The sequence below is a fragment of the Thalassophryne amazonica genome, chromosome 4 (assembly GCF_902500255.1).
Source record: "Thalassophryne amazonica chromosome 4, fThaAma1.1, whole genome shotgun sequence".
NCBI lineage: Eukaryota > Metazoa > Chordata > Actinopteri > Batrachoidiformes > Batrachoididae > Thalassophryne > Thalassophryne amazonica.
Window position 1 is genome coordinate 31,013,142 of NC_047106.1, and position 15,597 is coordinate 31,028,738.

Genomic DNA, 15,597 nt, shown 5'->3' on the forward strand with positions numbered 1-15,597 from the left:
CCCGTATTTAGCACATCTTTGCACTTTGCTGCAGTGAAGAGAAACAGCTGGGTGATGTCATGAGTGTTAACCTCATCTCACACCAAGTTCATGATGGCGTCACCAGAAGTGATTGAATCTATTAGTCCGTGATACCGTCAGGAAATGTGTTACATTTTTGTGACGGTATCACATAATTATTACATGATGGTATCATGAAATTTGGCAGGGTGGGTGGGGAGCTATAGTTAGGGTTATAAATAGTGACTGAAACTTGACTGCGTCATGAAGATGTGACTCATTTCATGACAGTATCACAACAAAAAGTGTGAGAATGGGCTGGTGAAATTATAATTATTGTGGTCATTCAAGCTCACATTCGGTGGTTTTTGATTTATTTTGATTTATTTTCATTTATATAGTGCCAAATCACAACAGAGTTGCCTATTTACTCTGAATAGTTTTGTAATTTGTATGAATAAACGTCTTTTTCTACTTTTATATTTTTTGGTCATAGGTCAGGGAGGTTACAGACACCTTGTAAACCCCCCCCCCCACCGGATATCACCTATCCCTGCTTGGCTACCACTTCCTCAATGCCATGATTTAACATAGTCATTTGATTGTTATTTTAGTTCATCACGCTCTGTGTTCGCACGGCTGGAACTTCAATAAATATTAATTCGCCCTATTGACATTTCAAATCCCGCAATATCTCATGGACGGTGACAGAGAGGTACATGGTGAACTACACTACAACACACTCATAACTCCCAATGATTTACCACTGAATTTGGATGATGGAATTGATATCGCAAGGTAAGAACCATCACAAATGATGCCTAACATTCTTGTGTACGTATTGTGCGGGTAGTTTAGTGTTGTTATCATTATTTTACCGTGTGGGCACCCTGTAACTTCGACAGATATGACCAGTGTGTACATTTAAAACATGGAGTGCACATTTGAACAACATTGTCGATTTTCATTTCAGCTTTCACTGAAGATTGATTTCTGGTTTCAGTAATCGATAATGTAGATTGCTGCTATATCTAGACTTGTTCCTGAAATGAATTTGGCAAAAAAAAAAATTTAAAATAAGACATGGAGAACTGCAGGTAGCTTGCACTCCAGTGCACTACACACTGGAGTATGAGCATCCATCATTTCAATTCAAGGGCCATTGAGTGTGTTGAGTGTTGGTGAGTGTTTGTTGCATGTGCATATGTACAGTCTGGGTAATTGAAACGATGCAGAATAGTTCTTGTGAATATAAATGAAACCATGCAAAAGTACAGCATGTATGTAAATGTAAACAGTAAAGTGCAGTACAATGAAGCTGACCACTGATCAACTCATGTTTAAGATGGATTATTCTCTTCAACAATCATAATCATAGGTTTGGTGTTACATATCATTATTAACTTTTAAGTAATTTGTGCATAATGCACACACAGCTGCAATAGTCTTTAACTTGTGGCAAGCTGTATTTGAATACTTTCAAAATGTTTTTCTCTCTGTATTTTTAACTACAGTACTATTTACATATATAGTCAATGTATTATCTATATAAAGATGAATTAAAACAGTAAAACTCGGTACAATGTAATTGAAAGCTAAAACAATTTTTTAATCTGTAATATTGAGGTTTTCATAACATGTTTTGCTCATTACAGGAGACACTCTGCCTACCACAGTGACACAGGTGGAAAAGCTACCTGCGAAAAACCGGAAGGACCTCCGAGACAGATATGGCATATCTACACAGCAGTACTGGAAGTCTGCACAGGTGATCCTGCTGTGTGACAAGCTGCAGATATCCACAGTTGGCGAGAAGGCTGGTGATACAAGGCCAAGTGTACAGAACTACGATGACCTTGACTTCTTTACGCTATCATGTGCAGAGAGTCACCCAGGATGGACAAAGGAGCTGAGAAGGTACCAAGAAGCAGACAAATGTATTTTCAAGATTTGTCATATTGGTATAGTATCATTATCAGCATTATATTATATTGGATATGTGTCTTGCAGTTGCCCTGATGTTGATGATGGAACAGTGAAGAGGTACCTGCTGTAAGCTGACGTCATTAATGCTTCCATGAATAGGAAGTACAAAGTCTGCAGGCCATACCAGCTGAAGGAGATGGTTCATTCACTTCAACCCACTTCAGGAGTCAACGAAGCTCTGTCTAGTCCGAGGTAGATGTAACCCATCCCAGTCAACAGATGCTGACAGCGTCAAGGGGGGACATGTCCCTCCCACTTTTTCAACCGGGGGGACAGAATATGGTATGTCCCCCCCACCTTCTGACATATATGTGTGTACTTGAAACATTCTATGCCAGTCTTATGTGCAAACCATGTCAGTCTTATGTGCAAAGCCATGTTAGAATAGTATCTTTGTTTCTGCAAGTTTGTATTTTTAGCAGCATTGACGTGTTTACAACACCTGTTTCTTGTTTGTCACATTCTGAATTTTCTGGGACTGCATTTGCCCAGATTTGAAACCAAAAATAGTTGCCTCTAGGGACTAGCGCCTACACATAAGTATCAATGGACCATATGCTAATTTACTAAATTCTGAAAGTTAGAAAAGGAAATCAGAAAAGCTATCTGGGACCCAGGCTTGGGGAGTAACGGAATACATGTAACGGCATTACGTAATTAGGATACAAAAAAAAAAAAGATGTATTCAGATTACTGGTATATTTAGTAAAAATGGGGATTACTTCACAGGATTGCAATTTTAATGCATTTTATGATATTATCTGTATATAGTTTTTTTTTTTTTCTTTGAAACAAAAATGTCCCTTCATGGACAGCGACATGACGTCTCCTAACCAGGCAAAATATTGATGAAGTATCCATCCATCCATCCATCCATTTTCTTCCGCTTTATTCGGAGTTGGGTCGCGGGGGCAGCAGCTCAAGCAAAGCCGCCCAGACCTGCCGATCCACACACACCTCCCCCAGCTCCACCGGGGAACCCCAAGGCATTCCCAAGCCAGCCGAGAGATGTAGTCCCTCCAGCGTGTCCTGGGTCTTCCCCGGGGCCTCCTCCCAATGGAACATGCCCGGAACACCTCCCCAGTGAGGCGTCCAGGGGGCATCCAGAAAAGATGCCTGAGCCACCTCAACTGACTCCTTTCGACATGGAGGAGCAGCGGCTCGACTCCGAGCTCCTCCCGAGTGACCGAGCTCCTCACCCTATCTCTAAGGGAGTGCCCAGCCACCCTGCGGAGGAAACTCATCTCGGCCGCTTATACTCGCAATCTCATTCTTTCGGTCATGAGCCAAATCTCATGACCATAGGTGAGGATCGGAACGTAGATCGATCTTCACCATGATGGTCCGATACAGCGACCGCATCACTGCAGATGCTGCACCGATCAATCTATCAATCTCACGCTCCATCCGTCCCTCACTCGTGAACAAGACCCCAAGATACTTAAATTCCTCCACTTGAGGCAAGGACACTCCACCGACCTGAAGAGGGCAAAGCACCTTTTTCCGGTCGAGAACCATGGCCTCGGATTTGGAGGTGTTGATTTTCATCCCGGACGCTTCACACTCGGCTGCAAACCGCCCCATTGCACGCTGAAAGTCCTGATTTGACAAAGCCAACAGAACCACATCGTCCGCAAACAGCAGAGACAAGATTCGATGGTTCCCAAACCAGACCCCCTCTACACCCTGGCTGCGCCTAGAAATTCTGTCCATAAAAATAATGAACAGAACCGGTGACAAAGGGCAGCCCTGGCGGAGGTCAACGTGCACTGGAAACAGGTTTGACTTACTACCGGCAATGCAAACCAAGCTCCTGCTGCGGTCGTACAGGGACCGGATAGCCCTTAGCAAAGGACCCCGGACCCCGTACTCCCGGAGCACCCCCCCCACAGGGTGCCCCGAGGGACACGGTCAAACATCTTCTCCAGATCCACAAAGCACATGTGGACTGGTTGGGCGAACTCCCATGAACCCTCAAGCACCCGATGGAGCGTGTAGAGCTGGTCCAGTGTGCCGCGACCAGGACGAAAACCACACTGCTCCTCCTGAATCCGAGGTTCGACTATCGGTCGAATTCTCCTCCTCCTTCTTCTCCTCCTTCCAGTACTCTGGAATAGACCTTACTGGGGAGGCTGAGGAGTGTGGTCCCCCTATAGTTGGAACACACCCTCCAGTCCCCCTTCTTAAACAGAGGGACCACCACCCCGGTCTGCTAATCCAGAGGCACTGTCCCCGACCGCCACGCGAGACTTAAGGTACTCAGGACAGATTTCATCCACCCAAGGAGCCTTGCCACCGAGGAGCTTTCTAACCAACTTGGTGACTTCAGCCTGGGTAATGGATGAGTGTGCCTCTGAGTCCCCAGTCTCTGCTTCCTCTTCAGAAGACATGACGATGGGATTGAGGAGATCCTCGAAGTATTCCTTCCACCGCCCGACAACATCCCCAGTCAGGGTCAACAGCTCCCCATCCGCAACGTAGACAGTGCTGGTGGAGAGCTGCTCCCGCCTCCTGAGGCATCGGACGGTTTGCCAGAATTTCTTCGAGGCCGACCGATAGTCCTCCTCTATGGCCTCCCCGAACTCCTCCCAGACCCGAGCTTTTGCCTCTGCGACCGCACGGGCTGCGGCACGCTTGGCCTGCCGGTACCTGTCAGCTGCCTCCGGGGTCCCACCTACCAACAAAGACAAGTAGGACTCCTTCTTCAGCTTGACGGCATCCCTTACTTCCGGCGTCCACCACCAGTTTCGGGGGCAGGCACCAGAGACCTTGTGACCACAGCTACGAGCGCCCGCATTGACAATGGAGGTGGAGAACATGGTCCACTCGGACTCCATGTCTCCAACCTCCCCCGGGATCTGGGAGAAGCTCTCCCGGAGGTGGGAGTTGAAGATCTCGCTGACAGAGGGTTCCGCCAGTCGTTCCCAGCAGACCCTCACGATATGTTTAGGCCTGCCAGGTCTGACTGACTTCCTCCCCTCCCAGCGGATTCATCTCACCACCAGGTGGTGATCAGTCGACAGCTCTGCCCCTCTCTTCACTTGAGTGTCCGAGACAAGTGGCCGAAGGTCAGATGATACGACTACAAAGTCGATCATCATCCTCGGGCTCAGGGTGTCCTGGTGCCACGTGCACTCATGGACACCCTTGTGCTTGAACATGGTGTTCGTGATGGACAAACTGTGACTAGCACAGAAGTCCAACAACTGAACACCACTTGGGTTCAGATCGGGGAGGCCGTGCTTCCCGATCACCCCCCTCCAGGTCTCACTGACGCCGCACACGTGGGTGTTGAAATCCCCCAGGAGAACAATGGAGTCCCCCTTCAGCGCGCTATCTAGTACCCCTCCCAGGGACTCCAAGAAGGTCGGGTACTCTCCACTGCCGCTCGGCCCTTAGGCTGAGACAACAGTGAGAGACCTGTCCCCGACCCGAAGGTGTAGGGATGCGACCCTCTTGTTCACTGGAGTGAACTCCAACACATGGCAACTGAGCTGGAGAGCAATAAGCAATGCAACCCCAGCTCTCCGCCTCTCCCTGTGGGCAACACCAGAAAAGTGAAGCGTCCAGCCCCTCTCCAGGAGTTGGGTACCAGAGCCCAAGCTGTGCGTGGAGGTGAGCCCGACTATCTCTAGTCGGTATCTCTCAACCTCCCGCACAAGCTCAGGCTCCTTCCCCCCCAGCGAGGTGACATTCCACGTCCCAACAGCCAATTGTTGTTGCCAATTATGTCAGCAAAGTATTAAACTTACTCTGACACACACACATTCCCAATATTAGTGTTGAAAGTGACACGGATCTGCACTGTTCAAGCTGCTGAGCTGAGACGTCCTGCAGCAGCTGCTGTGTTACACGCAGTGCGGCTCCTAAAACCATTACAATACATTTATATAGATATTTTTACACAATTATCCTTTATTGACCGAGTTTCATTCATGAAGTCAGTGGTGTGTGTACACATCTCTATGTGTGACTGTGACTGTGTGTGGCACAGCACGGGTCATTATAATCTCATTATTTTAAGGTGCAAATAAAAAAAAATCCCCAGTCTTGTCGAACAATTTTAATCACTAACGACAAGTATTTTAACTAGACATTGGTCTAGCAGTGGAAAATATCAACTTGACATAAGTGAAGAGTTAATGGTCCGTGTCATCGGGCGACACAGGTACGGCAGGAGACATACAGCTGTTTATCATCCAAATATCACAGACAAAGTGACAAGAATAACCAAAACCACTTACTTATGGAAGGAAATATTGTCTCCCTTGTTCCTCCATTTGTGGCTTTGCCAAAATGCGCACCTTTCCGGCATATTCCACCTGTTTCTTGAACTTCAAAGCACGCAAATCACTAACTTGCCTGGAATTAAAATGGCGACCACGCCTCCTTACTGACAGGATTTACTTAATGGTTTTCATTATGCTGTTGTTCTTATTTTGAAAGTTCAATAAGTGGACTGATATGTTAAACATGGTGCTAATGCCATGTGAAAGACTAAAGAAAGATAATTTTATGTTTACTGAACAAGTAGTAGCCTTTTTGTTTGTTTGTTTGACATTGTTTGACTGGCCTCTACTGGTGGTTGGCTCTCACTGCGGTATTGTATCACTTCCTGTTCCGGTGCACAGCGGTGTTTTTCCTGTATCTGTTAGCTGTTTAATCTGCGCAGTTAGATTGATCTAGTTAACTAGATAACGATTTGTTTTCCAGTGTAATCTTTACGTGCCTTAACTAAAGCACTCCTTCTGCTGAATCACCTCTAAATTATTTACACATTATTCACTTTGCGTGTTTTTAGGAATCCGCTAGCTTAGCGTAGCTACTAGCTCTTAGCCGATTTAGCATGGTGGCTTCTCCTGTCTCTCCCGCACTTTTCTGCTCTGGGTGTGAATGTTTAGTTATTCCTCGGCCTCCTTTAGCAGTAATGGTACTTGTAATAAGTGTAGCTTATTCATAGCTTTGGAGGCCAGGCTGGGCGAATTGGAGACTCGGCTCCGCACCGTGGAAAATTCTACATCTAGCCAGGCCCCTGTAGTCGGTGCGGACCAAGGTAGCTTAGCCGCCGTTAGTTTCCCTCTGGCAGATCCCGAGCAGCCGGGAAAGCAGGCCGACTGGGTGACTGTGAGGAGGAAGCGTAGTTCTAAACAGAAGCCCCGTGTACACCGCCAACCCGTTCACATTTCTAACCGTTTTTCCCCACTCAACGACACACCCGCCGAGGATCAAACTCTGGTTATTGGCGACTCTGTTTTGATAAATGTGAAGTTAGCGACACCAGCAACCATAGTCAATTGTCTTCCGGGGGCCAGAGCAGGCGACATTGAAGGAAATTTGAAACTGCTGGCTAAGGCTAAGCGTAAATTTGGTAAGATTGTAATTCACGTCGGCAGTAATGACACCCGGTTACGCCAATCGGAGGTCACTAAAATTAACATTAAATCGGTGTGTAACTTTGCAAAAACAATGTCGGACTCTGTAGTTTTCTCTGAGCCCCTCCCCAATTGGACCGGGAGTGACATGTTTAGCCGCATGTTCTCCTTGAATTGCTGGCTGTCTGAGTGGTGTCCAAAAAATGAGATGGGCTTCATAGATAATTGGCAAAGCTTCTGGGGAAAACCTGGTCTTGTTAGGAGAGACGGCATCCATCCCACTTTGGATGGACCAGCTCTCATTTCTAGAAATCTGGCCAATTTTCTTAAATCCTCCAAACCGTGACTATCCAGGGTTGGGACCAGGAAGCAGAGTTGTAGTCTTACACACCTCTCTGCAGCTTCTCTCCCCCCTGCCATCCCCTCATTACCCCATCCCCGTAGAGACGGTGTCTGCTCCCAGACCACCAATAACCAGCAAAAATCTATTTAAGCATAAAAATTCAAAAAGAAAAAATAATATAGCACCTTCAACTGCACCACAGACTAAAACAGTTAAATGTGGTCTATTAAACATTAGGTCTCTCTCTTCTAAGTCCCTGTTGGTAAATGATATAATAATTGATCAACATATTGATTTATTCTGCCTTACAGAAACCTGGTTACAGCAGGATGAATATGTTAGTTTAAATGAGTCAACACCCCCGAGTCACACTAACTGTCAGAATGCTCGTAGCACGGGCCGGGGCGGAGGATTAGCAGCAATCTTCCATTCCAGCTTATTAATTAATCAAAAAGACAGAGCTTTAATTCATTTGAAAGCTTGACTCTTAGTCTTGTCCATCCAAATTGGAAGTCCCAAAAACCAGTTTTATTTGTTATTGTCTATCGTCCACCTGGTCATTACTGTGAGTTTCTCTGTGAATTTTCAGACCTTTTGTCTGACTTAGTGCTTAGCTCAGATAAGATAATTATAGTGGGCGATTTTAACATCCACACAGATGCTGAGAATGACAGCCTCAACACTGCATTTAATCTATTATTAGACTCTATTGGCTTTGCTCAAAAAGTAAATGAGTCCACCCACCACTTTAATCATATCTTAGATCTTGTTCTGACTTATGGTATGGAAATAGAAGACTTAACAGTATTCCCTGAAAACTCCCTTCTGTCTGATCATTTCTTAATAACATTTACATTTACTCTGATGGACTACCCAGCAGTGGGGAATAAGTTTCATTACACTAGAAGTCTTTCAGAAAGCGCTGTAACTAGGTTTAAGGATATGATTCCTTCTTTATGTTCTCTAATGCCATATACCAACACAGTGCAGAGTAGCTACCTAAACTCTGTAAGTGAGATAGAGTATCTCGTCAATAGTTTTACATCCTCATTGAAGACAACTTTGGATGCTGTAGCTCCTCTGAAAAAGAGAGCTTTAAATCAGAAGTGCCTGACTCCGTGGTATAATTCACAAACTCGTAGCTTAAAGCAGATAACCCGTAAGTTGGAGAGGAAATGGCGTCTCACTAATTTAGAAGATCTTCACTTAGCCTGGAAAAAGAGTCTGTTGCTCTATAAAAAAGCCCTCCGTAAAGCTAGGACATCTTCCTACTCATCACTAATTGAAGAAGCTAATTATAGGCCAATCTCCAACCTTCAATCTCCAACCTTCCTTTTCTCTCAAAAATTCTTGAAAGGGTAGTTGTAAAACAGCTAACTGATCATCTGCAGAGGAATGGTCTATTTGAAGAGTTTCAGTCAGGTTTTAGAATTCATCATAGTACAGAAACAGTGTTAGTGAAGGTTACAAATGATCTTCTTATGGCCTCGGACAGTGGACTCATCTCTGTGCTTGTTCTGTTAGACCTCAGTGCTGCTTTTGATACTGTTGACCATAAAATTTTATTACAGAGATTAGAGCATGCCATAGGTATTAAAGGCACTGCGCTGCGGTGGTTTGAATCATATTTGCCTAATAGATTACAATTTGTTCATGTAAATGGGGAATCTTCTTCACAGACTAAAGTTAATTATGGAGTTCCACAAGGTTCTGTGCTAGGACCAATTTTATTCACTTTATACATGCTTCCCTTAGGCAGTATTATTAGACGGTATTGCTTAAATTTTCATTGTTACGCAGATGATACCCAGCTTTATCTATCCATGAAGCCAGAGGACACACACCAATTAGCTAAACTGCAGGATTGTCTTACAGACATAAAGACATGGATGACCTCTAATTTCCTGCTTTTAAACTCAGATAAAACTGAAGTTATTGTACTTGGCCCCACAAATCTTAGAAACATGGTGTCTAACCAGATCCTTACTCTGGATGGCATTACCCTGACCTCTAGTAATACTGTGAGAAATCTTGGAGTCATTTTTGATCAGGATATGTCATTCAAAGCGCATATTAAACAAATATGTAGGACTGCTTTTTTGCATTTACACAATATCTCTAAAATCTCTAAAAGGTCTTGTCTCAGAGTGATGCTGAAAACTAATTCATGCATTTATTTCCTCTAGGCTGGACTATTGTAATTCATTATTATCAGGATGTCCTAAAAGTTCCCTAAAAAGCCTTCAGTTAATTCAAAATGCTGCAGCTAGAGTACTAACAGGGACTAGAAGGAGAGAGCATATTTCACCCATATTGGCCTCTCTTCATTGGCTTCCTGTTAATTCTAGAATAGAATTTAAAATTCTTCTTCTTACTTATAAGGTTTTGAATAATCAGGTCCCATCTTATCTTAGGGACCTTGTAGTACCATATCACCCCAATAGAGCGCTTCGCTCTCAGACTGCAGGCTTACTTGTAGTTCCTAGGGTTTGTAAGTGTTGTGTGGGCCGCCAGAAGAGGAGGTACTGCTGGCCCACCACCAGAGGGCGCCCTGTCTGGAGTGCGGGCTCCAGGCACCAGAGGGCGCAGCCGCCTCACAGGAGCAGCCAGGGTGACAGCTGTCACGCATCACCTGCAACAGCTGTTACCAATCATCTGATCGGCAGGAGTATATCAGCAGGACGACGTCTCCACCTCTTTGCCGAGATATCGTTTCTACCGAGAAGGTAACGTACTCAGCTAACTGTTTGACAGTGATCTTTGTGACTTTGTGCATTTCTCTGAGAGAACTTCCCAACGAGAGGTGGAGGTAGCTTACCTGCCGTTCGGATTCCTGGGTGCGAACGCGCCCTCCTTTATCTGTTCTTTATTCCTCGCCAGCAGTACCAGGTCCGACACGCGGAGGCAGTGGCCACCTGGGAGTTCGGGACTTGGCGGCTCCAGTATTCCCGGGGTCTGGTGGCGGAGGAAACCGTGTGGTTCCGGTTCTACTTTGGAGAGGCGTCTCCTATCTTCGAGCCTGCCCACACGACACCTGTGTGAATTTGACTTTGTCCTTTATTGTAATCTGTTGTCCTTGTTGTGCATATTCACAACAGTAAAGTGTGTTATTTGACCTATTCCATTGTCCGTTCATTTGCGCCCCCTGTTGTGGGTCCGTGTACTTACACTTTCCCAACAGGATATCTCGGCTAACGTCATGGATCCCGAGGGGCGTCAACCGGCTGTTGAACGGCCAATGGAAGAACAGGGCGCACAGGCGTCCGCAGGAGGAATGGTCGGTGAGTTGCAGCGGATCCTCACCGCTTTCACGGCTCGGTTAGATTTAATAACCGAGCAGAACGTCTTCCTTAACCGCAGGGTGGAGGCTCTCGCCGCGCAGGTGGAAGCGCGCCCTCAGGGCGCTGCTGCGGCTCTCCCTCCTGTCGACCCTGTGCGTAACAGTGACGTTCCACAGGTCGTTCAACGACCCCTCCCACCTTCCCCTGAAGCATACATAAGCCCTCCAGAGCCGTACGTGGGTTGTGTGGAGACATGCGCGGACTTTCTTATGCAGTGTTCGCTCGTCTTCGCACAACGTCCCGTCATGTACGCGACTGATGCTAGTAAGATAGCTTATGTAATTAATCTGCTTCGCGGCAAGGCACGCGCTTGGGCTACAGCGCTTTGGGAGCAAAATTCACGGCTCCTTCTGACATATGATGGGTTTGTGAGGAATTCAGAACAGTGTATCGATCATCCAAATAGAGGAGAGACCGCTTCAGCCGTGCTGCTGTCAATGAGACAGGGGCGCCGGAGCGCAGCTGCTTATGCAGTCGACTTCCGCATCGCGGCTGCGAGGTCCGGCTGGAATAACACTGCCCTCCGCGCCGCCTTCGTAACGGACTGTCGTTGGTCCTGAAGGAGCTCCTGGTGGCCAAGGACGAACCGCGGGATTTAGACGGGCTTATTGATCTCGTTATACGATTAGACAATCGGTTAGAGGAACGCCGTCGGGAGCGAGGCGAAGGACGTGACCGGATACGCGCCGCCCCTCTCCCTTCCGGGTTCGAAAAGGGGGCCGCCCTCCCCACACTCCACAGCCGCAGCGCTTTGTGGGGCAACAGCTCCCCCTGTTGACGTTGTTAGGGAAACGCACAGGGCCAAAATGGGAAGGCTGATCCGTGGAGAGTGTTTTTCTCTGCAGCTCAACAGAGCACACACAGAGAGACTGCCCCAAACGGCCAAAACGTCAAACACTCGCCCTTAGAGACTGGGCTAAGGGGGGGTCAAGACATTCAAGTGAGACACACACAAATTGCCACACGACTCCCAGTCACAATCCTGAGCGGGGATTTAACCCTTCAAGCCCGAGCACTGGTGGACACGGGGTCAGAAGGGAATCTGCTAGACAGCAGATGGGCAAAGGAGGTAGGGCTCCCTCTGGTGGCGCTTCCTACGCCATTGCAGGTGCGGGCACTAGATGGCACCCTCCTCCCTTTACTCAAACACAAGACACCACCAGTAACTCTGGTGGTGTCTGGAAACCACCGGGAGGAGATTGAGTTTTTTGTAACTCCTTCTACCTCCCGTGTGATTTTGGGCATCCCATGGATGTTAAAGCACAATCCCCGGATCGATTGGCCGTCTGGGGTGGTGGTTCAGTGGAGCGAAACCTGCCATCGGGTGTGTTTAGGATCCTCGGTTCCTCCCGGTTCCCAGGCTAAGGAGGAGGTCAAAGTCCCTCCCAATTTGACGGCAGTGCCGGTTGAGTACCACGATCTTGCTGACGTCTTCAGCAAGGATCTGGCACTCACCCTTCCCCCGCACCGTCCGTACGATTGTGCCATTGATTTGGTTCCAGGCGCTGAGTTCCCGTCCAGCAGGCTGTACAACCTCTCACGACCTGAGCGCGAATCAATGGAGACCTACATCCGGGACTCATTAGCTGCCGGGCTGATCCGGAACTCCACCTCCCCGATGGGGGCAGGTTTCTTTTTTGTGGGCAAGAAAGATGGCGGACTTCGTCCATGTATTGATTACAGGGGGCTGAATGAGATTACGGTTCACAACCGATACCCGTTGCCATTATTAGATTCCGTGTTCACCCCCCTGCATGGAGCCAAATCTTTACTAAGCTGGATCTTAGAAATGCGTATCACCTGGTTCGGATCCGGAAGGGAGACGAATGGAAGACGGCATTTAACACCCCGTTAGGTCACTTTGAGTACCTGGTCATGCCGTTCGGCCTCACAAACGCCCCCGCGACGTTCCAAGCATTGGTTAATGATGTCTTGCGGGATTTCCTGCACCGATTCGTCTTCGTATATCTAGACGATATCCTCATCTTTTCTCCGGATCCTGAGACTCATGTCCGCATGTACGTCAGGTCCTGCAGCGGTTGTTGGAGAACCGGCTGTTTGTGAAGGGCGAGAAAGTGCGAGTTTCACCGCACTTCTTTGTCCTTCCTGGGGTTCATCATCTCCCCCAACTCCGTCGCTCCTGATCCGGCCAAGGTTGCGGCGGTGAGAGACTGGCCCCAACCCACTAGCCGTAGGAAGCTGCAACAGTTCCTCGGCTTTGCAAATTTTTACAGGAGGTTCATTAAGGGCTACAGTCAGGTAGTTAGCCCCCTGACAGCCCTGACCTCACCAAAAGTCCCCTTCACCTGGTCGGATCGTTGCGATGCCGCGTTCAAGGAGTTGAAACGGCGCTTCTCGTCTGCACCCATTCTGGTGCAGCCCGATCCTAGTCGCCAGTTAGTGGTTGAAGTGGACACCTCGGACTCAGGGATAGGAGCTGTGCTTTCCCAGAGCGGGAGGACCGATAAGGTCCTTCACCCGTGTGCCTATTTTTCCCGCAGGTTGACCCCGGCCGAACGGAACTATGACGTCGGCAATCGAGAACTCCTTGCGGTGAAAGAGGCTCTTGAAGAGTGGAGACATCTGTTGGAGGGAACGTCCGTGCCATTCACGGTTTTCACTGACCACCGGAACCTGGAGTATATCAGGACCGCCAAGCGGCTGAACCCCAGGCAAGCCCGCTGGTCACTGTTCTTCGGCCGTTTTGACTTCCGGATCACCTACCGTCCCGGGACCAAGAACCAGAAATCGGATGCCTTGTCCTGGGTACATGAAGATGAAGTCAAAAAGGAGTTGTCGGATCCACCGGAACCCATCATCCCGGAGTCCACTATCGTGGCCACCCTCATCTGGGACGTAGAGAGAACCGTCCGGGAGGCCCTGGCACGAAGCCCGGACCCCGGGACTGGGCCGAAGAACAAACTCTACGTCCCACCAGAAGCTAGGGCTGCAGTCTTGGACTTCTGTCACGGCTCTAGGCTCTCCTGTCATCCAGGGGTGCGAAGAACCGTGGCAGTTGTCCGGCAGCGCTTCTGGTGGGCGTCCCTAGAGGCCGACGTCCGGGATTATATCCAGGCCTGCACCACCTGCGCCAGGGGCAAGGCTGACCATCGCAGGGCTTCGGGACTGCTCCAGCCGCTGCCCGTGCCCCATCGCCCCTGGTCCCACATCGGCCTGGATTTTGTCACGGGCCTCCCGCCGTCCCAGGGCAACACCACCATCCTAACGATAGTGGACCGATTCTCCAAGGCGGCGCAGTTCGTGGCCCTCCCGAAGCTCCCGACGGCCCAGGAGACAGCGGACCTCCTGGTCCACCACGTCGTCCGGCTGCATGGGATACCATCGGACATCGTTTCGGATCGTGGTCCCCAGTTCTCCTCGCAAGTCTGGAGGAGCTTCTGCCGGGAACTGGGGGCCACGGTGAGTCTCTCATCCGGGTATCATCCCCAGACCAACGGGCAAGCAGAACGGGCCAATCAGGAGGTGGAGCAGGCCCTGCGTTGCGTGACAGCCGCGCACCCGGCGGCCTGGAGTACCCATCTGGCCTGGATCGAGTACGCCCATAACAGCCAGGTGTCGGCAGCCACCGGCCTCTCCCCTTTCGAGGTGTGTCTGGGGTACCAACCTCCTTTGTTTCCGGTGGTTGAGGGAGAGGTCGGTGTGCCCTCGGTTCAGGCCCACCTACGGAAGTGCCGTCGGGTGTGGCGTGCCGCCCGTTCTGCTGAAGGCCCGGATGAGGACGAAGGCCCATGCAGACCGTCGGCGGACCCCGGCCCCTACGTACCGGCCAGGGCAGGCAGTGTGGTTGTCTACAAAGGACATACCCCTTCAAGTGGACTCCCCCAAACTGCAGGACCGGTACATCGGCCCGTTCAAGATCATCAAGGTACTCAGTCCAGCCGCAGTGAGGCTTCAGCTTCCGGCCTCCCGGATTAAGCCCCATCACACCTCACCCCTCTGTACTACCGGTCCGGGACCACCTCCTGCCCGGATCATCGATGGCGAGCCGGCTTGGACTGTGCGCCGGCTCTTGGATGTCCGTAGGATGGGCCGGGGCTTCCAGTATTTGGTGGACTGGGAGGGGTATGGACCCGAAGAACGTTCCTGGGTGAAGAAGAGCTTCATCCTGGACCCAGCCCTCCTGGCCGATTTCTACCGCCGCCACCCGGACAAACCTGGTCGGGCGCCAGGAGGTGCCTGTTGAGGGGGGGGTCCTGTTGTGTGGGCCGCCAGAAGAGGAGGTACTGCTGGCCCACCACCAGAGGGCGCCCTGTCTGGAGTGCGGGCTCCAGGCACCAGAGGGCGCAGCCGCCTCACAGGAGCAGCCAGGGTGACAGCTGTCACGCATCACCTGCAACAGCTGTTACCAATCATCTGATCGGCAGGAGTATATCAGCAGGACAACGTCTCCACCTCTTTGCCGAGATATCGTTTCTACCGAGAAGGTAACGTACTCAGCTAACTGTTTGACAGTGATCTTTGTGACTTTGTGCATTTCTCTGAGAGAACTTCCCAACGAGAGGTGGAGGTAGCTTACCTGCCGTTCGGATTCCTG